Below are 22685 nucleotides of genomic sequence, written 5' to 3' on the forward strand. Positions count from 1 at the left end.
GTAGTTATTTACACAAATCCATCTATTCAGCTTTGAATAAGTGTGAATGATTAAATGTAATCAGGCCCAAGGAGTTATTCCATTTAAAAAGTCTCTGAAGTGATGATTATAAGATACATTTAAGTGACTTATATAATTTTAAGCAAATAGATTGGTGCCTATAAAGTGATATTTTGTGGATTACCACGTAACCCTACAGTCACAGAAAAATTCACTTAGTGCATCAGACTAGGCTGGGGATCTTGAGCTAAGTTGTCTTGTGGGAATTAGGATTGTCTTGCTTCACATTGAAGATGATCAAACAGAGGAATAGGTTTCTCAGAGTGGTTCTGAAGTCTCTGTCCAAACCCAGCCAGATATCATACTGGGCAACTGGTTCTGGTTGAGGTTGCCCTGAGAAGTGAGATTGGGTTGGAGAATCCCCAGAGATCCCATCCAACCTCAGTGATCCTGTAATATTGTCTATAATTTCTGAGAAAATAAATTCACAGTACTATCTCTAATAGATCCATATAGACTTCTTTCAAAAGTAACATCATTTGGGATTAAAAAAAAAAATCACTCTTCAACACAATGGGTCAGATTTTATACACTTGATAAAAATATTTTTGTTTCTGTGTCACTTTTAACATGTGGAGATACTTTTACATGACCTGAGTGGGGTTTATGCATAGAATTACCTCAGAGCCACTCTTTGATGGGTGGTATTTTCCTCAAAAATGGATAATTTTTAAAATCTATGGTAAATTAGTTTTGAAAATTATTATTTAACCCTTTTATCTGTAATATGCAATGTGTAATGAACTCTTTAAACAGACATAGCCACAGATAGGCTGTAAACACATTTCCCATGATTAGCAAAGATTTCTGTTTAAATCAGCAAGAGAATTATCTTATTTTGACTTAAAAGAATGTAACTTGATGCTGGCAATGAATATTTAAAGTTACAGTTCTGTTTTATTAAAGAATAATAAAAATAAATAAATAAATAATAATATATAATAAAATTATTATTATTATTATTATTATTAATATATAATATTAATATAATTATATCATTAATATTAATAAATATTATAATAATATAATATTAATATTAATATTAATTATAAAATTAATAGTATATATAATATGATGAAATAATAATAATTAATAATAAAATAATAATAGTGTATAATAAAATAATAATGCATAATATAATAATTAAAATAATAATAAAATAATAATAAAAGTAAAAGAATATTAGTTTTTAGAATGGTTTAGAAAAATATAAAATTCTAGACTTCTATGCTGTTAGAATCTTGTATATTTCAAGGAGCTACACTCTTTGCCAATTGCATGCAGTCAGACAGTTTGATTTTGAGACTCTGACTGTCTTTGCCTGAAATACAATTTCACTCTTTTTAGTATCGATTGTGAAAGGAAAACATACAGAGGCAAATGATCACAAAGGAGAACAAAAATGCCTTGGGCTGAGCAATCTTCTGAGTCCTGTGCCCTGGGGAAGGACTGACATGATATGTTTTTGTTTTAATTCCTTTAAGTTAGGCAAATTTTAGAGAAATAGAGCAGCATTAGATTTTTTTATACTATGTAGAGCATTTCTAATATGCTTGCAAAATCAAGAAAATCAAGTCAAAGCTGAATCTGAAGAGTGGTTCTTCCTGGCTACCACATAATTAGTCATCTTGTAGGGTTTAGTAAAAAAAGACATTCGTTCTACCAGGTCTCTCCCTGCTTTACATTTCACACATATTGTAAATAACTGCTTTACACTCCAGGTTTCAGTTTTGGCTTGTGACATACCTTTTACAAAGGTTTTTCCAATGATAAAAATCCATATGCTTCTTTCTGATCCCTCAGAAACTTGGAAATCAAATGTAATATCACTCAATACTAAAACACATTTTTGAATCTTTCATTTAATTAAAAATACAGAGGTAGAAAATATTGGATCTCCTTTGTTTACCAGGACAAAAGTAAGCGGAATATTTTTCTCTATGTTCAGTTCTTGGTTTTTGAACTTCATCTTATGTCTCTTGCTGGCTGCTAATCAAGCATTCAACCAATTTATTTGTCTAATAACTCTTACTTCTCTTCAGCCTGTCAGTAGTAGGGAAATGTAGAATTAGTGTTGTAATCCAGTTTGTAAGTACAGATGTCTACTTTTATGAAGCTTCTTCCGTAATTTTTACTCACAGATGGCTAAATTTTCATGACATGAAAGGTTTTATCTCAAGCTGTGGTACATTGAGGTCTTGCCCCAAATGTTTTCTAGTATTGTGTCACTTAGCGAAAAATTATGAATCTAAGCAGACCACTTCAGTCTGTTTTGAAGGGGAAAAGTTAACTCCTTCACCTTTGGAAATGTTCCATCACAAACATGAAAGATGCACAAATCTTGGAAGCACGACATGCAATTCTGTTTGGCAGAAGGATCAAATGACAGATTGTAATCACCTTCACAAATGCATGACTGAGTCCATGTTTCTGAACTCTCCTGCACAGACCTGCAGAAGGATTTGATTCTTTACCTGTGATGTAGATACTTTAAGGTGCTATCTGATAAAGTCATATCCCACAGTTCAAACTTTAACAAACTAAAGCTTATTTAGTTGTGATTTCTGTGCAAGTTTTTCTGACATCACCAGTGCTTGCTTCATATTTGCTAGGCAATGAAAGAGCAATTACGAAGCAAACGTTAAGTGCATAATGTTGCCCTTATATTATTAGAGCATAACTCAGTTGATACAAGACCCTAAATGAAAAGAAAAGAAAAAAATACCACTTTGCAGAACTAGATTGTCTTATATTCTTTTTGTCTTTCCAAACTGAATATGAGGACCTGAGGGTTCCTATTTCTTTAATTTATTTTATTTTTTTTTTTAAATTGTGGTGTTTTTCAACACAGTCATCATGGAATCACATAACAGGAATTATAACTTAAATTTTATTTATTCCTTCTAGGATTGTTAAGTCTGCTAAGAAAGTACCATTTATGCTTAAAGTTAAAAGCATCTTAAGTAAACACAAAGTCATGACAAATGAAGGGATTCTGTTTCCACAAATATTTTAGATATATGGATTCTGAGGCTAGGTACGTGGCAATTATTTAGTCTTATGGAATGAAAATATATACTTAGATATGACCAAGAACTCTGAAAAGAATGCAAATAAAAATTGTTTAACGCAGGAATTAGGGCAAAAGGAGCACTGTCTCTCTCACGCTTTGTGTGTGGGTACAGTGGCAGAAAGAGGAGTTGAATTGTGTTTGTCTATATAGACATCTATTATTACTTTGACAGTTTATTCAAGGCTTAAATAAAATGTTTAAGAAAACTTGGATAATATGAAGATTAGTGAAAGTACTGTAGCCACGAGATCAGCAGACAACTGAGCTAGGATTTGTGCCACAAGATTTGCTAAATTAACTGTTAAATTATTTGCTGAGATAATTATGTCTTCAGGTTGAAGTATAAGTGCAGCATAAATAGTCGGCCACTGAACCTCTGAGATGCCGATTTAACTGTCTTTATAGTGGGTTGCTTTCCAGTCTGAGATATTATGAAAGCAAATGCATCTTAAGGCAGACAGACATTACTTATAGTTGATAGAAGTCAAACTATAGCTCACAATTTATGCATTTTTAAAATGCAACAAAGGATGAGTCTTACAGTTCATAGTGTGATTGAGTCAGGAAGTAAAATGAAATTATGCTTATTCCAGTTAATTGTGATGGTATTTGTGAAGCTTTGACTGTCACTTAATATCTGGCAATTTCCTAAGGTGCTAAGCAGAGATAATATGTAAGGCAAGTTAAGATGCAAATTCTACTTTTCATAATTTGCATTTTATACTTGGAGGAGAAAAATTAATAAAAGCAATCCCAATTCACATTTAGAAGTTATGCTTATTGATGCATTACCCAAATCTCTCAGGGGACTGCATATGAATAACACAACTAGCTCTCCAGAATATCCATGTAATATAAAGGCTTAAGTATACAGCTTGAATCCTGTCTATAGCTGATTACTCCTAAAATAATTTTGCTCAGAAATGTTAAAGCCTATTTGTGAAAACGTAATACCTACTGAAGATGATGACAAAAAAAAAGTTATGACATTTTATAAATTAAGCTTAGTCATTAGATAGAGAATGCTTTTTAAAATTTGTCTTATCTGAGCTAGTAGAGTGCAGTGGAACTCAGGCACTCAGACTCAGTGCCTGAGTCTGTAGTATGAAACAAAAATAAATCAGAAATAAGGAAAACTTTTTCATGTTATTTTTTACTACTGAAAGATCTAAGATATATAGTTCTCATTCATACATAGGTTTGTCCTAGAGGGAAACTTTAACTGGATAAGACAGAAAATTTCTTATTTTTTTATTGTGTTCTTCCAAATGTATTTAAATTTGATTGCTGCTGGTATAGTTCTTCTTGCTTTGATTGACAACACTGAATAACTACTGCAGTCAGGCCTACATTTACATCAAAGAAAAGAGACACATTCCCTTACCTTCAGTTTTTTTGATTTTTCTGAAATATTTTGTTGTAGCCATTAACCCACTGAATTTGAGAAGGCTGTTGTCACCAGTACTGCAAGTCTTTCTTCTTTTACATACAAATACTTCTTTTTCAGAGAGCTTGAAGTGATCACCATATATTTAGAAGTTCTCAGAAAGATCTTTGTGAAAGAAAACATCATAATCAGATTTTGCAAGTGGGTTACAGGAGGAATTATGTACCTTCACCACAAAGTGAGTCAAGAAAGTAAAGATAACTTCAGATGCAGGACAGAATGCTGGCGGGGTACTTGGAAGTGCCTTGAGCTGCTGAGGATATTTTGTGCCACCTGAATTGCCATCAGCTGCTACACTGGGGGAGGCCAAAGTGAGAGTGACATTCTTACTTTGAGTTTTTAAATAAGATTGTTATGGTCTTCACGTTCAGGGTTTGTGCTTGACTTCAGGGTCTATTAAAGTTAGTCACGCATGTAATTGTGTGTAGGATCAGCTGCATAGTTTTTACCTGTTAATGATAAACAAGTTTTGTTTTTTTTTTTCTTTTCCTACTCCTGTCTCTTTCTGCATTTTTGAAAGATTCTGTAGTCTCCATTCTATAATTTATTTGGAAAAAAAAAGCAAAAACACCACCAACAAAACTTTCAGCTTTATATTATAGCACTGAAAGAAGTTAGATTTGTCTTTCTTTTGATAACCTCCTTCCCCTCTAAAAGCACTCAGAGCCTGTGGTTTGCCAGGAATCCCCATGAGATCCTGTCTGCGTTTGTGTGAGTTATTGTTTGAGGGTCACATTTTTAAGCTCTAACATACAGTTTATTTAAAATGTGGTTTGCCACCACCTATGATTCAGGTAGCAAAAACATAGATTTGTCGTGGAATTTGGGTTTTCCAGAGGGTTACAGATAGACATCAGTATTACTGTCTCACATGTGAAGTAATTCTTTCCAGTAAAGGTTTAACCAAGTGAAATTTAGTTCCCACTGAAAGTGATACCATAACCTCCCATGGTCCAAGGGGAGTATAAAGTTAACACCACAGTTGCCAAGGGTAAAGAAAGATCTTTCTGATAGTACATGTTGACCTGCCACTTTTTTATACAGTGAGTGTATTTATTTGATACAATTGGAAAGAACTGGCAGAGCTTTGCTTGGTGAGACAGAGGACTATAATCACCAGTGTAAGTACACGTGCATTACTGTAGTGCCTCTGGAGTGATGAGCTCTTTGCTATCATCATAGATTTATGAAATGCAGTGTTTAGAAAGCTTTTGATAATTAAATCGTTTAGGTTGCAATATAAAGAGGTTAAGAGATATTTCAGAAGACAACAGTCAAGTTCATTTAAGAATCAAATGTGTCAATTAAATGAGAAATATTTCAAGTAGCTGAATTACGTCCTTTATGGGTTTCACTCATGTTTAGTATTTCCTTATTTGAGAACAGGAATAATTTCTGTGGAGAATCACAGAATTGTAGGGATTAGAAAGGACCTCTGGAGTTTATCTAGTCCAACTGTCTTGCTCAAGCAGGTTCACTACAGTAAATGACGCAGGAAAGTGACTGGGCAGGTCTTGAACATCTCCAGAGAAGGAGATTCCACAACCACTCTGGGCAACCTGTGCCAGTGCCATGCCACCCTTACAGTCCAGTTTTTCTGCAGGTTCAGACAGGACTTTCCTTGTTCCAGTTTGTGCCTGTTGCCCCTTGTTCTGTTGCTAATCAACTCTAAAAGAACCTGGCCCCCATCCTGTTGACACTCACTCTTCGGATATTTATACACTCTGATCCCTCAGCCTTCTTTTCTTAAGGCTGAACTGACCCAGATCTCTCAGCCTTTCCTGAGGGAAAAGGCAGTTGATTTCACTAAGCTTTGGGTGTTTTCTTTCCTTCCTTTTTTTGCCTTGCCACTGGAAGGAGCAGTAGATCACCAGTCCTACCATCTAGACTGTTTTGACTACCCCATATGAGTATTAAAGATTGTACTGTAACTTTGTGTGGCCCCATGGGAGCTCTGAGAAGTGATACTAATCTTCTGAACAGTTTTCTGTAAATATTTAATCTTGCATAACATTTGAGCGAAGAGAAGGGCTGTGTTCATTACCTGTGTTGTATGTCTTGTGGCAGTACAAAAATGGGGTGTAGTCAGAGGCAAAAGAATGGAATCATTGATTAAAACACATAGCAATGTCTGTGAAAAAAGAAAAAAAGAAGCATTAGCAAAACATCTAACGTAATTCTATACCTGTCTGGAATGAACAAGGCAGAAATAAATGCACCATAGGACTGTTACCTTTGCTTTCTCCTAGGTGACACTGTATTCTGTTTTTGTTTTCCCTCCCCGTTATTTCTGTCTTTGTTTTAATCGAATGGTAGATAATTAGAAACTCTTCCACAATCCATGTGGGAAGGGGTGATTTATTTCCATCAAAAGTGCAAGGAATTGATATCCACGTTGTCGTTTCACCCTGTTCCTAAGGGAAAGATAGGAAAATATGAAGGCTGAAAGCCTGAGGCAGAGAAAAACGAGCATTATCTGCTGACCTTTGAGGTTGCAATTTCTCCTGAGCAAAGCCACTCATCTCTGTAGTTTGTAGCACATCTCACCAAATTTTCTCTCTAGTAATAGTCTAATAATTGACTAGTGATGGATAAGTTATTACTCTGTGCAGCTGACAGGATCGTACCCTGTGTTTTCCCAGGGCACATTCTTTAGAGCAGCATTTTACTGCTGTGCCAAATCTGGTGACATATATGTCTCAAACGATTAATCTACAATGTATTTTAATGAAACTGGTAGCTGTGAGATTATAAGAGGATGACTTATAGAATGGAAATCATATGCTCTTCTACTACCTTTCTGGTAAACCTGGTAAACCTTCAGTGTTCGTTCTCTTGCCTTTCTAATATTGTTTTTACAACATAATGATGTTTGCATTACATTTACATTGGAAACCTCTTTTAGATATGCTGGTTTTTTTTATATATCTTAGCACCATAGATTATTTCTTTTAAATATCTCCTTTTTTAATGTTATTAAATAATTCCTGTCTGTTTTTTAACGTGAGAAGCAAAAGAATAACTGTCTGTGAAGATAAATATTGTTTTAACTCATTATGGATCACAGAAAACGTTCTGGAGAAAATCTTATACAGAAAAGTACTTTAAAAAGTAGGATTTGGGAAATGATTTCATAAATACTTGCAAATTCTCCTGTTCTATTGAGGCAATTGCTCAGCTTCTGCTCAGTTTGTGCTGACTTTTCAGAAGTGGGATTCAGAGCATGAAGCTATTCATCTTTTTGATGTCCTTTCTCTGTATGTAGCTTTTTAATAAAGAATTATATTTTCTTTCTTGTTTTCATCCTCCAAAGAGTTCCATCTTAGTAATGCAAAACTGCAAGGCTACCAGTTAAGAGTGGCGACAGTTTTCTGTTTCTTTATGTTAAAATAAGTGCTTGCTCCTATGTATAAAAACCCCAGAACTAAATCCATGCAGTTTACCTGTCAAATAGTGACTTTGCTTCTCAAACTATGAAGGCCATGTGTAAATGGCCTACTTGTTTTTATCTATTCAATTTCACTGATTACTCTTAATGATAAACAACTAAATCCAGCCAGTAAGAAATATTACAGAGACTAAGTAATCTGCTGGATCTTCAATATGTAGTGTATAATATCAAGTAGACTCAGTAATTATGGCTTTCTGTCCACCTCCTTTTATGTGAGGTTCATAAGATTTACTGTTTCATATTTGCCAAATATGCTATTGAAATTGAATAAGATACAGACATCAAATGATTTTATTTTCCAAAATGCTTGAAATATAGTGCAAAAATATTGAAAAACCAAAGGGAAAAGGACTGAATAAAAGGACTTATGATGAGTTAATCCTGTATCCTCTGCCTCACAGAAGAGGTTGGTCTTTCAAAATGACTTGAAGAAGGAGCAAGGAAAAGTCTGTAGAGTAGTGTAGAAAAGATTGAGCAGTGACACCAGGAACGAGCAGGTAGATGAGAGGGAGCATGGTGGGGACAGTGTGTATTTACTTTTTTATTACACATGTATATGTATTTCTGCAAAGCAGTACATTAACATCTAAAATCCATGGCAGGGGATTTTCAATAATGTTTAGAACATTTCCAAATCTGGTCTTTATGGATAAATACTCGTAAATTTATGCACTGTGACTAATACATATGGTATGAGCAAATGCACTTTCATGGTCCATTGACAGAGCTCATCCGTTTCTGTCAACTTGCATCAGGATTCAGCACGACATTAACCGGTATCTTTTTGATAAGTTCTGCCATCTATGAGAAGGTATGTAGCACATTCTTGTGCATCAAATCTAAAAACATACAGAAAAAGAGAAAGCATTGGTCAAATTAACCTCATAGCTGTATAAAAAAATTTACCACTGTTTCAATTACCTTGAAGGTAACCAAAAAACAAGACCTTTTTAAAAGCTGCAGGATGTACAGTATTGGATTAATAATATCCTTGTTTACAAAGATACCGCTTGAAGACTTTCTTAACTAATAGCACTTAAATAAATTCCTTACTTTATTCAGCTGTCAAACTATTCATAATAATTTTCATGTAGCTATTACATCATTCCAGCTTGTACAGTGTTTTGAAAATAAAAATACATTTACGGAATTAATTAAATGCTTATACTTTGTTCATATCATTAACTAGCAACTATTAATGAGCAATTATTGACTAGCTATTATTAATTAGCAACTATTGTAAGTGTGAATACTGATTTGGAATCAAACTGAGGGAAAATGTTCAGTGTTCATAAAAGATGACCCAAAATAGTCAACATTATAATGCATATTAAATAGCAGAAGTTCGCTAAAATAAGTCTTTTTGAAATGATCTTAATGATTCAAAAGACATCAAATACTAGGAGGAATTAAAATCCAACAATAATCAAAACAAAATCCAACAATATTGATACAAATATTTCATTCTGTATGTTCAGCATGATTACAGTAATAACAATTAAAACAGAAAAAGGTTCAAACGTGTATGTAAATGCTATTTTTTTATTGAGGATAATTCCATTGTAGAAATAGATGAGAGTTCTAATATGTGAATTTCACTTGAAGGTGACCGATCTTTCTTTTACATTTTAAAATGGTACCTATTGTTTTGAGCTTTTCTAGATAAGGCAGAGTAAAGATGCTTTACCTGGGAAAATTATTTGTGGGAAAGTTGTTGAAAAAGTTGGTAACTTTTTTGTTAAAGTTTGTAATCATTTTGCTTCTGGATTATTATTTGTCTACAGGAAGAAAGCATTTATCAACGCTTGATTTACATTAGAATGTCCCCACTCACATTGCTCCCCCGTCTGCTCCTCAGATTCCTATGGAACACTTCAGAATATTTTCATAGTGATTATTTTTCACTCTGAGTGGATTATGGTACTTGATTTATCACTTCAATGTTCCACTGCAGCTCCCTGAGCCTTGAAGTTCCAGAAGTGTAAAACTGAGATAAAGTGATGATAAATCATGTCAATAATTTTCTTGTAGTGTTGTGAAACAGCCAGACTATGTTTTTGTCTCTCTGGGCTTGCTGCCTGGATAACTATTAGGCTACCTGGACAAATTCTACTTTAATTATAATATGTGCTAAAAAATATGTATTTATGTAAATAAACTTCTCAAGTCTTTAGGATAAAGTATACCTTTTTTTTTTTTTTTTTCCTGCAAGGAATATACTTATTTAATTTCCTGGCAGTCATGAGCATGCAGAATTATTTTTCTGCTCAGATTCTGTCATTGGCAAGATGTACTCAAGCTTCAGATTAGAGAAGGTTCTGTTATAATACAAAGAGTACCCATTATTTATGCATCTCTTTAGCTACAGTAATGCCTGAAGATCTCCAAATGTAAATAAAATATCAACATGAGTTCTCTTCTGACACCTTAAAAGAATTCAAAGTACATTATGAGCCCCAGATTCAATGTTACAAAAACTACCAAAAGCACCAAGCTTTTATTGATGCAAGTCAGAGCAATGTAAGGACTAGTATAAGGATAATTTTCAAACCAGTATCTCTATACCCAGTGCTAATGGTGTGGGAGAGAAGTAACGGAGGAGCAGAAAGAAGCAAAACGTCCATGCTACAGTATATATCCATTTTGCACTACTTACTATCCTTATGCAGGATCACAGAATTGCAGGCGATGGAGGAGACCTCAAGAGATCGTTGAGTCCAAATCCCCTGCTAAAGCAGGTACCCTACAGTAGGTTATACAGGTAGGCATTCAGCCTGGACTTGAATACCTCCACAACCTGTCTGGGCAACCTGTTCCAGTGCTCCAAGACCCTTAGCATGAAGAAGTTCTTCCTCATGTTAGTACAGATATACCTATGTTCAAGTTGTAGGCCATTACTCGTTGTCCTTTTGCTGCGCACCACTGAAAACAGCCTAGCCTCATCCACCTCCCATCTCCCTTTTGATATGTATAAGTAATTTTGGCAAATATCTAAATAATATTTATTTATAAATTTATACACGTTGTACTTCCCAAAGCTGGGAATGGTGCTGGTTAATTGGGCCAACAAGCCACAGAGGAATAGTGTCCTGTTTATCCCTTGACGAACGGTCACTGAATGATTAGTGAAACACACAGTTCACCCATGGCTCTGCTGACACACCTATGCTCACACAACATTATGTTGTCCAGCTCTTAGACTCAGTACGTTTAGTTGAATGCTAGCTGATGTCTTGGAAAACTGAAGGAGATCTCAAGGTACTGAGAAAAATTGTAAAGAGCTGGAGGGATTATCATGATAATGGAGTGATGGAGTAATGGAGTGAAGTTCAGCAATGCCTAACAGCCTTGTAATACTTTATTCATTCTTCTGTGTCAGACCTCTCAGTCTTCTATTTGTATTCATGCTCTCTCCTATTCAGCACAGCACTTCAGAGGTGTGTATGTGCATGCTTGATATGCATCTGCACTATTTGTGCTGTAATACCAAGTCAGACATCACCCTCAAGGAAGAAGTGGGAATGTGTGTTGGACTATGTATTCAGTGTGACTTGATGTGGGATGTTGCCAGAGACCACAATCCTAAATTCACAATGTCTCTAATGACATGACCTGTGAAGCTGAGATTTTTCTGATGCTGTTGTAACCATTCTTAGACTACACTTACAAGAAAGTCAATGTTTCCTCTAAGACGGTGTTAGCCAGGCACTTTTTCATGGTTTCTTGAGCACCACTCCCAGTTCTGCAATGAGTCCTGTGCCCTTCATATTCTCCTTTTGCCAAGATTAAACAAAAGTAAAAAATACAAACAACTAATTTTATCTCCTCAATAATTCTAACCCTTCTATTGCTGAGATCTCTCTGGAAAACCTACTAATTTATAGACAGTTTGTAATGAATACAATAATATTTGTTGTATCAGCATGTGAATCTTCCTGTGCTAGCATTTGACTTGTTGGAGTTTTTACAGCTAACATTACAATAAGAGACTTCAAAATGAGAACACTGAAAATACTTTTCAAACACTTTGGAAGCTAGCCTAGAAGAAATCAGTGATAAATCTCCCTTAAGAATGAAGTTGAGCCACAGTGAGTTCTTGGGAAGAATTTACCAAAACCCTTTTAAGTTTCAAGACCAAATGCCAACCTAAAGACATATCTTTATTCAGTATAGAAATATGTGAGTGAAAGGAAGTGCAGATTTAAGGGATATATGTGTTAGTAACGTTAAGTATCAGGGTGTTTTTTTTTTGTGGAGAATAAGCAGGCCTAAATTTTATTGGCTGTTTAAGTTTGAATATTCAATGCAAGCCTTTCAAATGACTTGAATCCTTCTGAATCTAAGCTAGCTCTTCACCTTTTTATTTCACATCTTCACATCTTTGCTAGACATTCCTGTCCTGATCAATGATTAAGCACGGCATTTAGTTTTAAAACGTTCAGTGGTACTTATTTGAATGCTGTTTCCTCTCATTAAAAAGCTGAGTCTTAGTTAGGACTTCTAAATCATTAGCATTCAATTTTCTGCCACACCTGAAATTGCTGTCCTTAGCAAGACACCAACATCCTAAGTGTAATTGAGTTCTGTGTTTTTAAATATGTTCCTTGACTGAGTCATGTTGACAAGTGTTTTTCATATTAAAAACTTCACAGTTGTTAGACCTTGTCAATTTGATGTGGAATTGAGAAAATCGTCTGGAGATATGGAGCCTACCACTGTCTACATAAACGTGTACTTGTGTGTAGGCTAACTTGCAGTCACCTAACTTCTCCAAATATTATTATTCAATTGTATGTTCTCACAAAACTATGTTGCCTCCTGTAACAAGATTTCTGTTGTCTGCCAGAAAAAAATGTGACAACCATAAAATGCATAAAGGAGCTGGGAAGTAAGAGGAGACAGATTGTCTTTCTGAGTAATTTCAATTAAATATTTAGATGAACAAGATAAAAACACGAACAGAATATCCATAATATCCACAGTTGCTTTTTTTTTTTTTTTTTGGATGCAGTAGCTAACCATGTAATTAGCATATTAGACTAGCTTTGAAGTCCACTCTGCCCCATAAATGCTGTAAAATTGACCAACTATCTCACCTGAGTTTAAATTTGGTCCTAGGGAAGGTAAGCCCTGTTTGATTAACATGCCTGCTTAAATTTCTGTGAGATTGATCAACAAAAGTAGGTACCTTTGAAGAAATGCAATGAACAATCTGATTCATCTAGTAAAGATTCAGCATAAGACACCACATAGTTCCTCAGTTCCACATGAATATTTGAAATCTGATCAATTTGGAAAAAAGTCACAGTACACCCTCTCAGGCTGTGTATAATTTATCATCCTGAACATCCAATAGGCAAGTCTTTTCATCTACATTTGTAAGAAAATGGTTTCTTCACTACATGACTTATGTTGAGCTTATAACTATCTTGATTTGAGCTTCATCAGAGTTTCTGAGCCCCTTTTCTAGAAATTTCTCTGGATTAGAGACATGGAGCTTAGCTGCTAATTCTAGATTATATGAGAGCTCTGTGCAAGGCCACATTGCGCATGCTTAATGATTTCAGATGCTTGTGAAGTTGGACATTACTCGAAAATATTTATACCAAATAGCCATTTCAATTGTTAAGTGAATGATTTCATTTCTTCTTGGTGGAGCAATATCATTCAGAGATTTAAAAAATTTCCAGTATTAACTTATATGTAACCAAATATAGTGACTCATGTTGGTAGTGTGAAGTCACATTTTAACTGAAAACTTCTGAAATACACATGTATTCAAGAGGATTAATAAACTTTGATGACAGTATCTGTATTCTTGGAAATTCTTCATATTTGGACTTTGTGATGTAAAATAAATTAAAGAAAATCATCAGAGTGACAGGACATAATCAACGTCCTTCATCTTTTGTAAGCTCTTACAGGTGTTATTGACTTACCAGTTTCTACACCTGCATTCTCAGGATCTGCTGGCAGAGAAGAATTTGTAAGTCTTCTCTAAGGTTCTTGTTGTTTATTATTGTTTTTAATTTTAGAAACCTATTGTAGAGTATCTAAAATTAATTCTTAGTTGATCAGAAATTTGTGCAAGACAAGATATTGCTGGAATATAATCAGCAAATCCAAATTTTACTGTGAATGTTTAAGCCAGACATGTCCCAGGGTTTTTGTCTTTTTCTTTTCTTTTCCTCAAGGAGAGGAAGACTTACCTTCAAACTGTTACACTGTCATTGTTTACACTGCATTCTTTCCAATATGGTGCAACTTTTATCTCCTTGCTCTTCATCTTTCATCAAAATGAGTTTTCCTGCCAGGCTTGCGGAGAAATTGTAATAAAATTTATACTAACTCAAAAAGGAAGTCGAGGCACAATCCACATTAAGATTTGTAATAACAATTCGATACTTCATTTATATATGAAGCTTACATGAAAATACATTGATAGGACCAGCTGGAAGATCCTTTTTTTATAATATATATAATACTACCTAACTTCAGAAGTACTTTTCTCCTGTTTTTAGTATATACATACTAATTGAAGTTGTACAGTGCTTCAATACCAGGCAAATATACAAATAAGAAAATAATACATGCAGTGTTTAACAGTGCATACCTATTCAATTGGATAAATAGGAAAATTCCCTAGATAAGTGTTGACTGACAGATCATAAAGCTCTCTGGTGATTAATTATAACTAAACTGACATCACAAGTATGACACAGATGTGTGACAAGAGCTTAAGCAGAAGGCTTCAATTTTATTGGAAAGCACTTACGAGGAAAACATAATTAGGCATAAGCAATGCACAGATATAATTGAGAGACAAAAAAGCAAATATTCATCTGTTTAGAGTCTTGGGATGCTCTAAAAAAGAGTGTGACCAGCACGGAGCTGGCCCTCTCTACTCTGCGCTGGTGAGAACACGTCAGGAGTACTGTGTCCAGTTCAATTCAAGAGAGAGAAGGAATTTCGAGAGACTGTCTGGCAAAGGTCATGGAGATGATGAGGGATCTGGAGAATCTCCTTTATGAAGAAAGGCTGAGAGTTCTGCGACTGTTCAGCCTGGAGAAGAGAAGACTGAGAGGGATTATGTCAATACTTATAAATATCTGAAAATCTCTCTCTCCTCTTTAGAGATGAGATAAGGATGTGTTGTTGGACTGTGCCGAAGGCCTCACAGAAGGCCAGGTAGGTAACATCTGTTGCCATTTGTTGCCCTTCCTTTGTCCACCAATGCTGTCACTACATTGTAAAACATCATCGCACTAATAAGGCTCAATCCACCCTTGGTTGAACTTCAATGGCTGTCTTGGCTCACCTCCTCATCTCACATATGCTTTGACTTAGCTTCCTGGAGGATCTTAGCAGACACAGAGGCTCACCAGCCTGTAGGTCCTTGCGTTGTCCTTTCTCCCTTTCTTAAAAATGGGAGCGATGTTTCCCTTTTTCCAGTCACTGTGGTTTCTGCCTGACAGCCGTGACTATTCAAATGTGATAGAAAGTGGCTATCAGCAGTGTTACCCCCCTTGAGAAGCCATTCTCAGTTCTTTGGGGATAAATCCGAGTTTTTTCCTGCTAATTTCTAGTGACGGCATCCCCTGGCTTTTCTCTGTCACCCAGAAATCCATCTCCTTCCTTTATCAAATCTAGTTTAAAGTTCTGCTAATCAGTTTGCTGTCCAAAACATTCTTGCCCCTCCTGGTCAGTTGCATCCCACATGATGTCAAATGCCTGATATCTCAAAGGCCTGTCCAAGATTATAGAACTCAAAGCCCTGTGCACGGCACCATCCACAAAGCCAATCTTTCAACTGATTCATTCACCTGATTCATCTCTCCTTTTTATTCCTGGCTGCCAGCTTCCAAATGAGAGGACAACGAACACTACTTGCATTCCTGATCTTTTCAGCATCCTTCCAAGAGATGTAAAGTTTACTCTTTTAACATTTTGTAGTTTCCTTTCTAAAGCCTCCTGTAAACCAACTTGAATGAGTAGAAGATAGATTGTAGTTTTCTGACTGTGTCAGACCTAGAAGTCTCTTCTTGATGTCTCAATCATGTAACCTCATTTCCTTTTTGGTTCATAACCTAATAATTAACACTTTGAAAAAGACAATTTTTCTTGCTTTTTATATATTGATGTTCCTTATCTTTTCTTCCTCATACAACTGAGTACACCCACTGCTATTCCCTGAAGCTAATGCAAGAATTTAAAATTCAAAGCACTGACAGACATGGATTGCTATTCAAACAACACACCTAAATGTTCTTAAACACCTTGATGAGTTACATACTCAGAGTGGGCTAAATCAATGAAATCTATTGTGTGCTTTTTATTTATATTCCTTTTTCTATCCAAACAGTCATCTTTAAGATAATCACCCAAACCCAATCTGATGACTGCTGTAGTGTTTCTTGTATTTTGCTCACCTGCCTCTGAAAAAAAGAACAAAGTAATAAATTTTGCATGCATAACAAGTGGTCCCTAGAGTTATTCAACACAGAATGTTTACTGTTTGCAATTTACAGTTATTTCTTCACATTTGGAAAATATTGAGAGTGACTAATATTTTCTCTTTGAATACACCAAAGGTAAATAAGACTAATTTTATTGTAACTTTGTATTCTAGTACAGTACGCAATTGTTCAGGTTATTGTGATGTTTTTGTTAGGCTGCAAAACTGCTGTACAGAAGATACATTGCAGACCTAACTATACAGTGCCTGAAGATTTTCATATGCATCCATTTTTTCTTCTAGCATTTGTCCATTCAAAGTTTGAAAAATATATGTAGTTAACAGCAGTAAGCATAAGAGAGTGTGCCTATAGAAAGCAGTTCACTGAGATTAGGGAAAAATCAATTCTGTAGCAAACATGTGATCAATACAGTATAATTAAATGGATGAGTTACCAAATCTGAAATAAATATCATTCCTATTATGGATTCAGCCTGTTCTCCTAGTCTCATCAGTTAAGAAAATCACTGGGAAGTTGGCCTGCTTTTAGCCTTTGAATGGTACTTTTGCATGCACCTCTATCATTACATTCTGAGCTTACTCTATGGAATGCTTTCATCAGTCCTCTGGTTTCTTGTTTTTGTAATCACACTGAGATTTTTATTCAGAATGAAGACAAGCAGAAAAATATTAATTCATGGGTGGAATTCTCTTATTATTTCAGGATGTGGTTCTTGTTTGGACAATGCCACAATCACAGGGAGCTGGAATAAACAACTAGTTTTTTATTTATGTGCACTGCAGTTTCAATTTCCTATTTTGTGTTCTCCAGAAATTGTTTAAATAGATGATTGATGATCTTGCTGTCTCAGAAAAGATAGAACCAAACTGTAAGCTTTATCATTTTAGATAGTCTGCAGGACTTTGCTGAACAGCTGGATTCCTCTTTTTCAGATTTAGACCAAATTTCATCTGTCTTTCTTTAATATGGCATGAAGTTTTTTGACTGGGAAATGGAAAGGAATTTGTTCTCCAAAGTGAAAGAGTAATAAAGGAAAATGTAATCGCTGTTCTCTTTCTTCACATTCCCACTAAAACTTTTGTCAGACGACAAAGTTATAAAGATGTGGTCTACAAAAGCATAACACCAACCCACGACCTCTATTCAGGATGATGTCAACAAGGGAAAATAGAAAGCCATTGTATCTTGTTTCTCTCTGAAAGACTGCAAGAGTCTAGTGTGAAATGAGAATGCTAGGTAAGGTGTATAGTTGTCCTCCAGAGTGTCTCCAGAGACTGAACTTCTGAGAACTCCCAGATTCTCAAGAAGCCACTGCTGACTGGGATGGCAGCTCCTTTATGAAGAAAGTGTTTTACAGACAAGTATTCAAATGTGGGCTACGCTTTTGGTGCCTAACTTGCAACAGTTTCAGTGACATCAAGAGCAGGGTATGGGAAGATGATATTTCAGGTTGGTGCATGTTGTCCCACTGAAGCCATCAGTTTGAACTGTACATGACACAAATATTTACACTGCTAATTTAGGTTAATGAAAGCTTATGGATACAACAAAAAATGCTCAAAAATTCTGATGATAGGCAAGCAATACTTATATGCAGCCATGGACAAGTTCTCAAATATAGATGATGTTTGAATTTGTATTTGCTGATAATCAACTACAGTTGTCATTTAAAGAGCAGTATATACAATCTACTTTTTGTTTAATAAGTTAGATGAGGTCATTTAATGAATAAAAAATGTACCATGGTTATCTGTGGGAAAAAAGCTTTCATCCTCATTCAGTCAAGTATCTGTGCTTTCACAGCCAGAAAGATCACCCAGTGAATTGACAAGAATAATGTGCTGAAAAACAGCTTAGCAGGTGGAGAAGCAATTTATCACTAATCTGTTTCAGGTTTGCCAGAGGTGATCTCTCGTTCTGAACTGTAGTTGTTGAAACCCAGAGGGGGTGGTGAGTGAAAATGGGCAGGTGAAATTATTGGAAGTGAAAACTGCTTACCAGAAAGCTGCTTTCCTAGGCACAGTGTTTTGCAGAGCACCAAGTACTGTTTCAGTATCTGAGTCCTTGTGACTACCAGCGGAAGATGTTTAAGCAACCATGACTTGCAAGTTGAAAATCCTCTTCCTCTATGCTGTTAGGAAAGCACCAGAAAAGGAAGTTTAATTTCAGCAGAGTGTAATGAGGTTGGTGACAGCTGCTGAGCACGCACCACTCTTCAGAAAAAGGCCACTCTGTACTCTCCTTGTGGAACATTTCAAACATGCATTTTATCCTGTTTCTCTCCTTGGCTTTTGCAACTGGACAGCTTAGTCATCCTGGTATTAACAGTTCTTGTATTTTGGGCCTTGCTATAAGCTGATTACGTAGATAAATTATTGCTAAACAAACTATTAATTTAATAAGTGAATTTAAAGAGCAGTGATATTGCGCAAGACTCTGAATGACACTCCTACTCCACAGCTGTCACTTCTTGTACTTCAGCTTTCTCCAGCTCTGAGGGATACAAAGCTTGGCACCAATGAGGCAGGCACATTGCTCCAGAAGCTCCATATGAGAAATTGATCTGCAATTGCTCTTCCAGCATATTTCAGAAATAGAAAAGCTTTGGCTCTTTTAAGATCTTCAAAAATTGTTATCAAATAGATGTTTTATGAGCTTGAGTTTCTCAGAGTAGTTCTGCTCAATCAGCTTTTGAAAAATGTCTCTGGAGCTGAGAAAGCTGAGCATTCAGCTTCTTTACAGCCAAATGAACTGATCTGAATTACTATTTTCAGTGCCTGGATAATATTTTTGCATACACTGACACTATATTTTCACTCTGCTAGCTAATCTTTGTTTCTTTTATATGCCTGTTACTTGGCACATAAGACTGCAGCACTAGCTATGAGTAAGCAATGTTATAGGGAAAGAATTGTAGTATTGCTCAGTCCATGCACAGCACAGCTGGGGAAATAATGCAAAAAGTATGAAAAATTATTGTGGAAAACATGAAGTGTTCTTGTGAGAACTCTCATAAGTGGCTTCTGAAGTGCAAGAAGCTGTACCATATGTGAGGCCGGCAGAGAATGTTTTTTGGGGAATACAGTCCTTAGAGGAACTAATTCTGTCAGTTTATTAAAGGCACAAAGCAAGACAAACTGGGAAAGTAAATAGAGTGACAGACTTGCCTTTGTCTGAGCAGGTTTGGGACACAATGACCTTGTGTTGTTGCTTCCTGCTATAGCTTCAGCAAATGTTCCTTCCCCATCTCCGCTAGTTAAGCACTTTTAGTGCACTTGATTACTCCTCTTTCATCTCATTGCTCATTTCTTCAGATGGGGCAAAGCGGGAAGAGGGGCAGGAAGCAAAAAGTAAGGGTTTGACCTGTAGCTGATGCTGTTCTGCTGTTCTGTTGCAAGATTTTTCTTAGACTGCCTTTTTGTGCATTTGCTTCACCAAGATGTCAAGCTTGTGTCCAGGCCTGGTAAAACAAGAGCTTAATCACAACCTGAAGATTGGCTGTTCTAATGATGTCTGTGTTCCTATGGATGCAGTTTACTTTTTTTGTGTGTGCTTTTGTTCTCAAGTTCCCAGGAAAAGTTTACCGTACGCAGTCAGTATCTAAAAAAAAATAGTATTAGTTCTATAATATTGGCAGTGCTTTAATACTTTCAGGCCTTTGGTCCTCTTTGGTGAGTGGATGTTATCAAGGGAATGGAGAGAGTGAAGGATAAAAGGAATAGGGGCATTTCCATATTTTCTTTCTGCTCTTAGAGTTGACGTAAAGAATCTGATACACCAAGGTTTGTGGAGCAGTAAGAAACCATTTTCTGTAAGTTTCCTCTGTCAGAGGCTATCTGCAAGCACTGTAATACTTGCCAAAAATGCAGGTAGCCAAAACAACTCTGTGTCACTGATCTAAACCTTCCCTGTGGAAAGAGAAAGGGATTTTGTTTTAATTTTTTTGATCCATTGGCTTGAATATTAAAGCCAATTATAATTAGAAAGTCAGATTTCCAAATGTAGTAAAGTCACTAAAACTTCAAATGTCAGCTTTAGAGGAACAACCAACTGAGTAATGAAAGCCACAAAACATCACTGAACTGCTGCTCTGTAATTCTTTTCCTGTTTACTGACCATATAAGCTGAAGTTGGGAGCCTCTGCTGTTCTTCGTTTTCTCTAAAGTGCAGTAGTGAGCTATAAAAGCAATCAAATGAAAGCCCTTAAGGTCTAGTGGGCAATAACTGAAACAAAAGGTACAGTTTTCTTTCAGCACAACCAAGACAACATTTCTTTGATTCAACAACCGAATGTCCAAGTAAATAAAGGAAGAAGATCATCACTTGCGCTTACTTTGGGAGCAATTAATAGCCCTTTGATAACACACTATTTCCTTTTTGTCCGGTTCTTGCATTGCCCTTCCTTTCCTTCTGCTAGTTAAGCACCCTCAGTAGAGTTTCATCTCATACTGTGGGCAGCAGAAATACTTATGTCTTTTTTTTTTCCAGGTGATTAATTTTTTGAGGTTTTGTGCCTTAAGGAGACAAAGGCTACCTTTTTAAAAAGGAGTAAGTAAGAGTGCTTGTCTCACAGTCCCTTTTACATCTTCCACATCCTGGATGGAAAATTAAGTTATTTCATTTTGTTCTATTATGGAATGTTTTTTACCTAGCTACAAAATATTAGAATGTTCCTGTGTATCTTACCACATTAATTCATAGACAAGCAAAGGATGAAGAAAAGGAAGTTACAACTGGTTGTTTTTCTCTACGCAAAAAATGTTCTGGGAAGTTTAATTTTTTTTTCTTTTCCTTTACCGATGATTTTTTATTCCTAAAACCAACAAAACCCATCTTTTGCAATGATGAATAATTAAATTTGTTCGGTAGCTCTCTGTGTGTTTGTTTACAGTCCTATCAGACTGCCACATTTAAATATCAATTCCAGACTTCGTTTTTTTTTTAATTTTAAGAGATTATTCCATAGTTTCTGAAAATTCAGACACTGTTCTGCTGAAGTCTTTGTCACCAGCAAAAATTTAATTCCATGCAACTTAGATTGATTTAATCCTAACATGAGGGGTATTTGCCTCAAATAAAATTCAAAGCTTCTAATTAATTTCATTGTTATCCTGGTCATTTTTAAGACAGACAGCTTCAATGGTATTGAATGTATTAAAATCTGTGAATCCTCTGGTTTGTATATGCCCTCAGGAAGAAAACCACGAAGCAGCCATGAGCTAAATGCTTTTCAGGTTTGTGCATATGTTTTAATAATGGTGGGAGTGGTAGCTCAGAACAGCTTGTGGATTAGTAAGAAAGAACTGCAAGTAAACAGTGTTTTGCAGAAGCAAATTAAGCTAGCATATATTCCTGCCAAAATTCAGGAATTGTTCACAGCAGACAAGCCCTCAGGCTGGAACAGGGCATTTGGTAATAGTGTTCCATTTCTCTAGTCTTGTTCTTATGAATGTCTGAGTTTCTGACCATACTTTTAAAGTCTCTGAACTTCCTTCATTTGAGCAGGAGGAATATAGTTTCCTCACCCTTCAGCAACTCTTACCTTACTTGGAAACATTAAGTCACAGAAGAAATTTTGTTTTTGAAGTTAATGAAGGCCGATGCTGGAATTATAAGAATTACACCCAACACCTGACGTGTTCTACTGAAACCAGTATAAAGATCCATGCTCATTAAGAGAACTGTAGACTGCTCATTGAGTGTGAGGTTATGTAATTCACATATAACACATGCAAGGTATAAAACTCACATAGAACTATATTGTACCCTAACCCAGACTGAATTTTAATCCCTGTATGGTTTAAAGGCTGTGAGTTGCTTTCAAGGTGATTCCTATCCACACTTTTTTGAGTCTGCAGCCACCCAGAATTTGAAAAGGTCTGTGTTATAAAAGAGCATCCACATGGTTACTCCCTCTTTGCTCTTTTATCCTTTCTCTACTTCTATGGCCTTTCTTGTTTATGGTGAATAGTCTCTAAAGTCTCACAAATTTAATACAGTCAAATGACTAATAGTACAGCACTGCTGAGCCCAGATCACCCACTTTGAGAGTAATACAGAAGGTGGCTCTCCGTCCCTGCCATGCTGTGCTCTTTGAGTCACAGTCTGACTCATCCTGCACCCCCTCAGCAACCCCAGACCTACAGCACACGAGAGACAGAATTCATCTTTTGTTTC

The 22685-nt window shown here is 35.8% G+C and overlaps 1 protein-coding gene across 3 annotated transcripts in view; it reads left to right on the plus strand.

Moving 5' to 3' along the window:
- The window catches only part of XRCC4 (X-ray repair cross complementing 4), a 175648-nt gene that overhangs the window by 114475 nt on the left and 38488 nt on the right, over positions 1–22685 (plus strand). The window lies entirely within an intron of this gene.

This window comes from Tympanuchus pallidicinctus, unplaced genomic scaffold (assembly GCF_026119805.1).
Source record: "Tympanuchus pallidicinctus isolate F22 unplaced genomic scaffold, pur_lepc_1.0 scaffold4, whole genome shotgun sequence".
Taxonomy (NCBI): Eukaryota; Metazoa; Chordata; class Aves; order Galliformes; family Phasianidae; genus Tympanuchus; species Tympanuchus pallidicinctus.